The sequence below is a fragment of the Helianthus annuus genome, chromosome 3 (genome assembly GCF_002127325.2).
Source record: "Helianthus annuus cultivar XRQ/B chromosome 3, HanXRQr2.0-SUNRISE, whole genome shotgun sequence".
In the NCBI taxonomy this organism is placed as follows: Eukaryota; Viridiplantae; Streptophyta; class Magnoliopsida; order Asterales; family Asteraceae; genus Helianthus; species Helianthus annuus.
The window spans coordinates 28,598,273-28,610,087 of record NC_035435.2 but is presented as its reverse complement, the minus strand read 5'-3'; positions in this window follow the sequence as shown (position 1 = coordinate 28,610,087).

Below are 11,815 nucleotides of genomic sequence, written 5' to 3'. Positions count from 1 at the left end.
GGCGCAATGCGCGCGGGTAAATCTTCTAGTTTCAATGAAATTGGAATGAAGATTTTATTCCTTATGCTGTTCGTTTTAGTAAAATAAACAAATAGAATTAAATGCAAATCTTTTAAAATCCCTCAAGTAATGAGATTTGAAATCCTTCAAGGGAATGTTTTTAAAATGTGACCAATATTTTAAAATCCAACTCGGATTTAATTTTCAATTCTAATACCATTTCATTATGTGAAACGGCACTATCTAAATCTCGTCTTCCGATCTCTAGGTCATATCTCATTATCAGTTAGCCATATGTGGAGGATTTGGCCTCATCTTAGGAGTATTATCCCAAATACATGGTTTCAAGGAAATATAACTTGAGGTGAACGTAATGAATATTTTTTGTGAAGTGTTTGTCTAATTCACGCGAATACAAGATAATACATATTGTGGGTTAAGTAATTCTACAAAGGTTCCTAATTGTAAGAAGTGGAAGAAAGATTTAAAGAGTAATAATTGTTCAATAACCTAAAACCACTACATCAGTAGGGATGGCAATGGGTCGGGTTTGGAACGGGTTTAGGTAATCCCAACCCCAAACCTGATTAGATCTGCTTGTCTCAAACCTCGTCGGGTTTCTAGCGGGTAAATACCCATCGGGTATCGGGTATACCCGCGGGTTTCGGGTAACCCATTAATTTTAAAAAGTTTACCCATTGGGTATACCCGACCCAAAACCCATCGGGTAACTATAATCAGTTACATTTAGTATTATCACTAAAGAAATATATCAAATAACTATAATGTATACGGGATAAAATACATATGTGTATAGAAAAAAAGATATATTATATATTTACATATTTAAAAATATAAAGAAATTATATCGGGTATACAATTGGGTAAACGGGTTTACTTTATCGGGTAATTGAGTCGGGTAAAGGGGAATATCACCAAATCCCAAACCCATCCTAAACCCGCGAAAAAAATAAAAACTAGTCCCAAACCCGTCCCAACCCCGCTTAATCAACCCCAAACCCGTCCCAGATGTGTCGCGTTTCGAGTTTACCCATCGGGTTCGAGTTCGATTGCCATCCCTATACATCACCACCCAAAACCTAAACACCCACCCCATCACCATCCAAAAACCTAAACCCCACCCCCACCACGCAAAAACCTAAAGCAGGTTTCCGTTCGCGCAATTATGGAGGAGACAAAGGTTATAAGTTTGTTTTTTAGATAAAAAATAGGGATAAAATGGTGGATATGTCTTTTTTATACTATACTCAAATTATAAAAAGATAAAGTCATTGATTTAATAGGACAATATTTTTAAAATGTAATGAATTAGATAGAATTATTTAATATTTGCAAAGGTCAACAATACAACTAAGGTAGTTTTCATGAATGCAATTTCAATGAAATTGGAATGAAGATTTTATTCATTATGTTGTTCGTTTTAATAAAATAAACAAATAGAACTAAATGCAAATTTTTTGAAATCCCTCAATTAAAGAGATTTGAAATCCTGCAAGGGGAACTTTTTTAAAATGTGACGAATATTTTAAAATTCCAACTCGAATTTCATTTTCAATTCTAATACCATTTCATTATGTGAAACAGCACTTTCTAAATTTCGTCTTCTGATCTTTAGGTCATATCTCATTTTCAGTTAGCCATATGTGGAGGATTTGGCCTCATGTTTGGGAGTATTATCCCAAATACATGGTTTCAAGGAAACATAACTTGAGTTGAAGGTAACGAATATTTTTTTGTGAAGTGTTTGTCTAATTCACTCGAATACAAGACACTACATGTTGTATATTGGGTTTTTTCTCAAATTTATTGGGTTTCCTTCTAAATTGGTGTATAGGCATTATTGGCTAGTGTGGATGCATATGATCGGGTGATTTCGCTAGTGGCACGATAATACTCTAGTGATCTGTCAGTGATCCAAATTTGCCGTTAAAAAAGTATCATTCATCATATTGAGGGATAATTTAGAACATTAAAACCAAATCTTGGGTAAAAAATATATAGAGTTTTAATTATCAAAATTCCAGGCTAACTATATAAGAAAACTCTTCCTTTTCTTCGATATGCAAATGCCCTATAATTTTCACATACCCTTTTTCTTGTTGATGACAATGCAATCTATGAAGCTAAGAATTACAACTCATCTTTTCCTATCGACCATGATTATTTATGAACTAAATTTTATATCTGAATAGTTAAAACTCTCTCTCTTATGTTCTTTGATCAACCTTTTTTTTAACGACAAAACTTCTATATAAAATTATAGAAACGGACCATCAAGAAGCCGAAAAACCCAAAATTACATCACCAACCAACTCATTTATATTAAACTCTCTCCAACGCTCCTGGTTTACATTTTTGAATTTCGATCCACAAATCCAAAGGAAAGAATTCTCCTTGATGATGTCAATAGTAACATAAGGTGGAATGTGAACTTTCTTGAATTCTTTCTCGTTTCACGCCTTCCACATTTCCAATATAGTTGTTAAGAAAATTGCCTCAATCAACCTTTTACAGTTCTTGGAGCCATGCATACCTGGCACCAAAGTGAAGATGTCCGAGAACTGAGCATTCATAAAAGACACCGGGAGCTTTAACGATACTAACACTTCCCATCAGATTGCTTTCGCCCACGTGCAGTTCCATAGACTACACGTCGCATTCTCGCCCTCCCTGGCGCACCTGCTGCAATTAAGATTTTCTAAGGGAACACCTCGACGACTAAGTTCCCATTTCAAGGGAATGACAACATTTAAGAATCTCCAGCCAAACAACTTAACCTTAGGAGGGACCCAATAGCTCCACAGAGGATTCAAACTAGAGGAGGCAACCCCCAAATCGTGAATAAGCTGGTCCCTCACTTCCCCTACTACAAATTCACCATGCTTTTAAGTCCTTCCATTTCCACTTATTACCTCCTAAGGAGAATTGGTAACTTCTAAGCGGACTCATAAGGCACTCCAGCTCCTTTATTTCGCTAGATTCTCTCGGCTCTCTTTTCTCATCTCCACTCCCAAACCACTGCCTATCTTCAAATAACACACAATCTTTTACCAAACCGTTTTGTCCGCTCCTATAACATAGACCGAAAGGAAAGCATCCCGTATCGGACCACCCTCCAACCAATTGTCGACCCAAAAAGTGTCTTTTCACTCGTCCCCACCCTACTAACAAGATTGTTTAAAATGCTTAAGTTCCGATTCGCGAAGTTCTTACCCACCGCACCAATGTCTTTCCATAAACCCGGGCACTTGGACTTGAAAACAAAACTATCCACCTTCCTAGGACACCTGTGAATCTCCTTGACCACTTTTACCCACAACGATGATGGACAATCCTTGAATTTACACCACCATTTGGCCAAAAGAGCAAGGTTAGATCCCCGAATTTCACCCATTCCTAGGCCCCCAGCTCTCTTCGGCGCCATGATCTTTTCCCATGCAATCCATTTAATTCTCCCTTTTCCCACATTTATATCCCTAAGCAAATTTCTTACGAATCCCTATAAACATATTTAAGAATTTAACCGAAGCCTTAAAAATAGATAAATAAAAAATTGGAAGCGATCCAAGCACCGCCTTGGCAAGAGTTACCCAACCCACGAAGGAAAGCGTTTTTTCCTTCTAACCCAAAAGCTTTGACATTTCACTCTTTTCATATGTGCACCAATCGGTATTCTAAGAAATTCTTACGGAACATTCCTCGCCTTACAATTCAACTCCTTTGCCATTATACTTACCTCCTCTTCCTTCACCCCAACCCCGAAAATATTACTTTAGAAAGGTTCACCTTGAGCCCGAATACTAGTTGAAAGCATCTTGGAATCCGATTTAGATTTTTTATATTCAACTCCAACCATTCCCCAAGGAAAATGACGTTTTCTGCATAGAAAAGGTGTGAAACAATGGGCGCCCCATTGGGAAGATTCATACCTCGAAACACCCCGTACCTATTGCTCTCTTCGAAATAATATCCAATGCCTCCATTACTAAGATGAAAACCAGTTGCGTCTCTGAGAATTCACGTACCCTGTTTGAGCTCAAAAAATGTGCCCATATGCTTTGCTTTAACGATAAACAATATAATTACAAAAATGACAAAAATTGTAGTATTTGATAAACAATTCAGTTATGATAATGAAAAAATCATAGTATTCTAATGAGTTACATACCGTAATAACTAATAAGTTAATAGCTAACCAATGATTCGTGTAGCCCTCCTTGCGTTCTTCATAGCAAATTGCTGGATCAACTCTTCATAATTTATATTATCTAAGACTTAGTTCTCGATAGCTATCATCGCCAACCCACTAAGTCTATCTTGAAATATATCTTCTGAATCGCCCTTTCAGTTTCCACGTAGTGTTTTTTTATTTTTTTTAAATCATATTAGTATTGGATTGGGCCCAATAAACCTAATGTTAAGTTGGCTAAATTATAAAACATAAAAAGGTATTTGATAATGGGCCTCTATACTGGATTTGGTATGTGTTTACAATTTTTTTAAAAATAACATATATATATATATATAACAATTTTTTTTTTAAATTCTGTGCCCCTTAAAATCACGAGCCTTGTGCGGAAGTCCTCCCCGCACACCATAAGAGCCGCCCCTAATGAAAACGAATGGAGAAATTGGGTCTTCTTGTCTAAGGCCTCTAGACAATCTGAAAACCGACGAAGGAGACCCGTTGACTAGGATTGGGGCTTTTCTGGACTTGAGACACACATCAATCCACTTCCTCCATAACGTTGGAAACCCCATCGCCTTAAGATTAGACGACAAAAAGTTCCAATTTACCGAGTCGTAGGCCTTCTCAAAATCTATTTTAAAAATCATAAGTTGTTTTTTACTTTATTTAGCCCATGACATAATTTCACATACAATGAGCGGCCCTTCAAGCATCGACCGCCCTTGACCAAACGACGGTTATCTCGACGGAATTAACCCATCCATAATCGGTTTTGGACGATTCGCAAGCACTTTTGCCACCACTTTGTATATACCTCCGACCAAAGAAATAGGCCTAAAGTCCTTGACCCGAGACGGGTCCCGAACCTTCGGAATCAAAGAAATAAAGGCTGAATTACATCCTTTATCGAAACCGGGATTAGAGTGAAACTGATTCATTGCACTCACAATGAACGACTCATACTCATTCCAAAACCTTTTAAAGAATCGGAAAGAAAAGCCATCTGACCCCGGTGCACGGCCCCTCACACTCCCAAACAGTGTTTTTGACTTCTTATCGGGAGAAAACCATAATCAGATCCCTTGTTTGCGTAGATGATATAAATGGAAAACCAACTAGTTCGATTTTAGGTCTCTTTTTCCACGATTCTGAGAAGTGTTTTATGAATGCCAACTTTACTTTTTCTTAATAATAATCGGATCAGAGAGCATTTCACCCTCTACGCACAGCGGATTAATCCGGTTATGAGCCTTCCGAATATTGACATACCTGTGAAAAAAAACTTGGTATTTTCATCCCCCCAGCTTGGCCTAGTTCAATCTCGCCTTTTGTCTCATATCCTGCGCCTTATAGTCTTTTAATTTTTTTGACAATTGATCTGTTGGAAACCCTCCTCTCCTTTTCCTCCAGATTGAGTCGTCTGGAAATCGCCACTTCCTCTAGAACTTCCACTATTGCCATCGCATTTTTCACCTGCCTTTTCTCCTTTTCAACTTCTTTTGCAAGCCAAAATTTGTATTCTCCTTAAGTGATTTTAGTAAGAAAGCCAAGTCTCTTGTTCTATTGTCACTGTTAGAAGCCTGCTCCACTGTGGATTTCACCACTTCACATAACCCAGGTTTTTCTAACCACGAGTTTTAGAAGCGGAACGACGGGGCACCATAATCCATTGAAGAACAAGAAAGTAAAAGCAGACGATGATCATAATCCATTGAAGAACAAGAAAGTAAAAGCAGACGATGATCGGACAAGAACCTATCCATGGCAGAAAAGTTAACACAGGGCCAACTTTGCATAAATTCTTCACATACTAAGGGTGAAGGGGGTGCACACCTAATAGGTGAGTGCCCTCTCTTACGCCAAACCAATCCCCGTGTGCCACGTCAACTCCCCTCTTAAACTCCCCTAACACCCCCATTTGATGGCGCCACTCCCCTATTAGGTGAATTGGGTTTTTTTTTTTAAAAAAAAAAAAAAAAAAAAAAGAAAAACTGTGATTGGTCACTCCCTCTCTCTCTCCTCCCTCTCTCTTCGGTGAGCCGCCACCGGCTTCCCTCCTTCTCTCCTCCCCGATTTCATTTACCGAAGGGTTGGCGGTGTCTTACCGCCTTCCTTCTCTCCACCCCGCTTGTTGAGGCTCCAGAATATAGGTAAAATTTGTCTCTGTCATCGAATACTCTAATAGGCTCGCCTCTCGTATGAACTCATTAAATAAACTATCCCCAACGGCATCAAAAGGTTAGTGTTTTCGGTTCATTATTACCCAACTTCGTTGAAGTCGCCAATAAATACCCACTTTCTAGGTCTTTAGTTCTGAATAATCAACAAATCACCCCAAACCCTCCTCCGAATACACGTTAACCTTGGAGCATATACATTCACTATATTAATAACATCCTCTGAACCGCATAAATTCCCTGACACTACAAGAAATGACCTTGATTTGAACACATCCGTGACAATAAAGGCAGCAGGGTTCCAGCAGGAAACCAGAACCCCCCCCCCCCCCCCGCCCCCAAACGCGCACAAGGATCGACAATCTCCATCCCACGTTTAGCATTACCCCAAAGTCTCTAAATAGATTCCATTGAAAGACCTGAAATCTGCGTATCCTGTAAACACACAAATGTTACCTTGTGTTCCCTGATCAACTGGCTTACCCAAGTAGCCTTATCCAGACTACCAACTCCTCGAATATTGGTCGATAATAAATTCATGATGCTCCGGTCTTCTCCAGCTCACCCCTAACCACAGACTTCGTCTGCCTCTAAAAGTTATCCAAGATTATTCCCACTTTCTAACCAACATTCAAAGTTGCTTATGTTTCTTTTTGGATCTCCATCACTTGACTAGAAACCACTAGATCGCCAGTTCAATCTAACTCGATATTAAGATCGAACTCATAAAAAAAACTTCATCGAACCCTCCCCTGTAGCTGCCTTCCTCCGATTAGAAAGAATTGCATCTTCGCCTGTTTTAGGTTTTTTGGCAGAGGACTTCTCCCGAGGGATAAAAGTGTAAGGAGAACCCTTTTTTCTGTTCTTGGTGTTGACTTTATGACTCCCTTTCCATATCATCTCAGCAATATGAAATGGGTCTTATTCAACTCCATCAGAGGCCTCACAAGAATTAGAAAGTTTTTTGGGCTTACCACCCTTGTGAGGCTTCTTAAAAGATTGACCAACTCTTGCAGTAACCGGCCCAGGCCCACTTTATATATGCACCCCTGAATCCTCAACCTCCGCATAAAAAGGAACGATACCTTGGGACTGTCACACCCCGACCCGCAACAGATTGATACAGAGCATGAGGATTGTCCATAGCTTATGACACTAATATAAGTTTAGATATTTAAAGTCACCAAATTAATTTGTCACATATAATCATAGAAATGTTCATCAAAAGTCATACAATATCCATAAGATAATTTATCATGAACAAATATTCAATGTATTATTAAGGCACATCCTATGTGTTTTCAACTTTAAAACTCCTTCCTACTTGTGTACCTGTATCATGTTAGAAAAATAGTTTTGGGTCCACAAAAGTTGGTGAGTAATCCCATTTTTTTTATAAAATGTTTTTTATATTATATTTATAAAAGAAAAGGATTACATGCTTTTCAAAGGTTAATACGAGGATCACAACACATATAAACAACCAATCAACGAAACTATTTATACCAACGAGAATATACTAACAAAAGGAATAAACGAAACAAGCGAATATACGACTTAACGACTGTATGACTGTACGAGACTCAAGCACCGAAGAATGAATCTAATACTGGGGCGATACTAAGCTACAACCCATGGCTGTGGGGAATCTAGTCAGTTGTGGATCCACAATGACATGCTAGAACACAATAGACTGACATCACATAACAACTACAATAAAACACAAGTATACATCCATATAATAACACATTGAAGTTTGCATGTTAATAGTAAAATGAATACAACGCGAATATTTGAAACACGATACACCCCAAAAGCTTTAAGTGTAAATAGGGGGAAAACAATAGAATTGCTTACCGGTTGCGAAGATTTGTCCCGTGAGAATTCCACACGAAAAGGAACAGATTGAATCTAAAATAACAACCACCCTAATAAATAAAATACCAAACGAACGAACAGTACCTTAATTTTTTGGAAATTTGGTTCTGTTGGTGCATCTAGTGTCTGTTAACTTCGTCTTAATCGAGTCTTATGTCTAGATAGGATAAACGAACACACAGCAGGGTTGAAATTAGAGTTTTATATGTTAAAGAGGGTGATTCCGCTAGAAAGTGTCAATGTTCAGTTCAAGCGAAATCAGACATAATTTATTCCGCTTGAAACTGACATGTCAACTTCAAGCGAAATCAGATCACTATATATATGTGTTTGTGCTAGTGCTCATTTGGAGCGGAATTAGATCATATGTTCCGAGTCGAGGTGCTGTCCGTTTGTCATTTGAACGTGTAAAAGCTCAGGATTGATCAGTAAAGAGATAATTAGGAAGGAACAAGCTGTGTTGACATCTTTTACATTGATTCCGCCTTTGTATTTGATGATGAACTACTCATACTGACTATTTAGGGTCACACGACGGTCCAACAAGTGGTATCAGAGCTCAGGACGAGGAGTTCATACCAATTCAGCTTGATTTCATCAGATTTTCTTACTTCTACACCTTCTTTTATCAATTGAACAAGTTTTAACGGATAAAATGGCCTGAATTTTTCACAACATAAGAGAATTTGTGTTTTAACAAAGCCTTGAGAAAATTAGACCAAAATTCTGCTTAAAAGTGACAAAAACGGACCAAAGTTCTAATTCCACTTGAACGAGTTCGTTAATTCCGCTTGAAAAGTTAAGACCATTTCAAGCGAAATACCTTATTCCGTTTGAAAAACGTTATTCCGCTTGAACTAACTTGTGTAATTTCAAGCGAAATCAGCTTGAAATCTGTTTCCGCTTGAAAATATTGATTGATTCCGCTTGAAATCAGATTCCGCTTGTAAGTTCAAGCGAAATAAGTGATTTTGCTTCTAACCTGATTTCGCTTGAGCAGTATTCCGCTTGAAGCTATTTTGCTTCAACTGATTTCGCTTGAAGTTGTTGTTTTCAGAATTTCAAAAATTTTCTAAGTGTTTGTTGACTGTTTTCAGGTACGTGAAAGATGGACGAATTCATGAATCCTTTTAGTGATATGTATGCCTTTGCTGGAAACTCTGGAGATGATACTTCTAGCAACACCAATCAGAATACCCCGAGTACGATGAAAACTTTATCTGACACATTAAGCGTGGAGAGTGCATACGGCACATATAACAAACCTCCAAAGTTAATGGCAATCGAGGAGTACAGTCGGCGGGCCAAGAAATTTGAAGAGTGGTTAAAGGCATTTGCGTATCCCAGCTGGAAAAGTCTAAAGAATGGATACAGTGATGGAGGACAACGTGGTGAAAATCTGACACAAATTGAAGATATAGAGAATTTTGTTGCCGAGCAAAAGTGCATCGCATTGCTGTTTCAGTCTGTCAGAGAAGATATAATATCATTGATCGAGTACAAAAATGCTACAGATCTTTGGAAAAAGTTCGAAGTGAAATGCTTGGGAAGTGCTGAAATAGTAAAAAACAAAAAGAAACTGTTGAGAAAAGAGTTTGATTTATTAAGTTGTTTAAAAAATGAATCTGTTTCTAAGATGATTGAGAGGTTTGGGCACTTGAAATTGGAGCTGGCGAGACATGGGATTGTATATTCTCAAGAAGAATTAGTCGACAAGTTGTTTGACTCGTTGCCAGATGAGATGGATTGGCAATACTTTGCACTGATGTTGAAGAATACAATAAAGTCTGAGGAGCTGACGGTTGATTTGTTGATTGAAAGACTAGAAAGTCATGAGCTAGAGATAAAGAAATCACACAAAGTCAATCATTCTTCATATCAGCAGAATTTGGATTTGTATTATCCAAAAAGCATGATTCCCAAGAATACGTCTCCCAAGACAGCTTTCTCTGCTGAAAATTCCAACACATCTAGCAAAGAGAGTTCAAGCAGTGGATTTCACAGTGGTTCTTCGTCAACTTCAAGCCAATCAGCTGCAAAGAACTTATTTCAATGCAATATCGCTGTGGATTTAAAGTACGCTCAAAACTTCAGCGAGGAATCTGCAAAGCAACAAATGGTGTTCTTAGCTTCTGTGCTAGAGTCGTATGAGAGCCTTGTGGCAGGCAAGATAGGCAACACCAACCTAACAAAGGAATACTACAATCAAATAGACCCTGAGGAGATGGAATTGATCGACATAAGGTGGTGTATGGCCAGTGCAATGAGAAGGGCACAACGTTTCATGGAGATTACAGGAAGAAAGTCTATTGGTGGACCATCTACCTAGTTTGGCTTTGACAAGTCAAAAGTTACTTGTTTCAAGTGTAAACAGAATGGTCATTTTGAAAGAGAGTGCCGAAATGCTTATGCTGATGATTCTGAAAATCCGTTCAAAGAAGATTATTACAAGAAAGCGATTTATCATCAGAATAAATCAGAACCGCCCAGAATGAAACAGCTTGAAGATAATAAAGAAAAATCCAGAGCTCTTGCTGTAATTCATGACGATGAAGGTTTTGACTAGAGCGAGTTGTTACCAGAGGAGGATGCGGTTGGATATGCATTTATGGCAAAGTCTGTTGAGTCTGTTCCTTTTAAAGACAACAGAAATGAACAAGAGAAGTATGTCAACAGAAAGATGAAAGCTCAAACCAGGATGATCAGAATATCTGGTATATTTACTGAAGCTAAAAGGGCGAAGAGATGGGATGCAGACAGAGAATGTTAACTTGACCTCATGGGAAACATTTCTATTGATTCAAAGACCCTCAATCTTGATACCATGATTCAACAAATTGCTGAAGAAGAAGAGGGTTGGCAAAGATTATGGTGGGGAGGTGAAGAAGAAAAAGAGAAAGAAAAAGAGGAAAAGCCAAAGAAGATAGATGAAGGGATCATTGATACGTCACAGGAGTTGACAGCTGAAAATTTGGGAAAGATGGCTGACAAGGTGCTGGCTGCTAAGGAACTTGAGGTAGACTCTAAGTCTGAATCTGAATCTAAAAGCCAGGTCAGTTCAAATGTGTCAACGAGTGAGTCAGGTAAGAAAGTCAAAGGTGACAGTAACTGCAAAAATTGCGTGAAAGAGTGCAAAGTTTGTAGTACAATCACTTATCTCAATGGTAAGAAAGTTGAAGATCTGACTGGTAGAGTCAGAAGTGTGGAAGATCAGATCCTTAACCGTGATAAATAGTTGAAAGCTTCGAACGCCAGATTAAAAGAATTAACTGACAAAATTGAAAATGATAAAATTGACAAAGAAAAAGTTAGGAAAGAAAATGAGCAGTTAGTTTTTGAAAATCGTCAGATTTCAGAAAAATTTGAGAAGCTAAAACGAACGGTTAAAGATGCTGATGAAAGAAATGGTAAGACAACTAAGGAAAATATTCATCTGTCGGGAGTTCTTCGGGTAAAAGAAGAGTTAATCAACCAGCAACTGGATGAAATTGCTAAGTTGAAGCTTCAGTTTCAAGAAGCTCAAATTGAAAATGAACGCATCTAGTTGAAA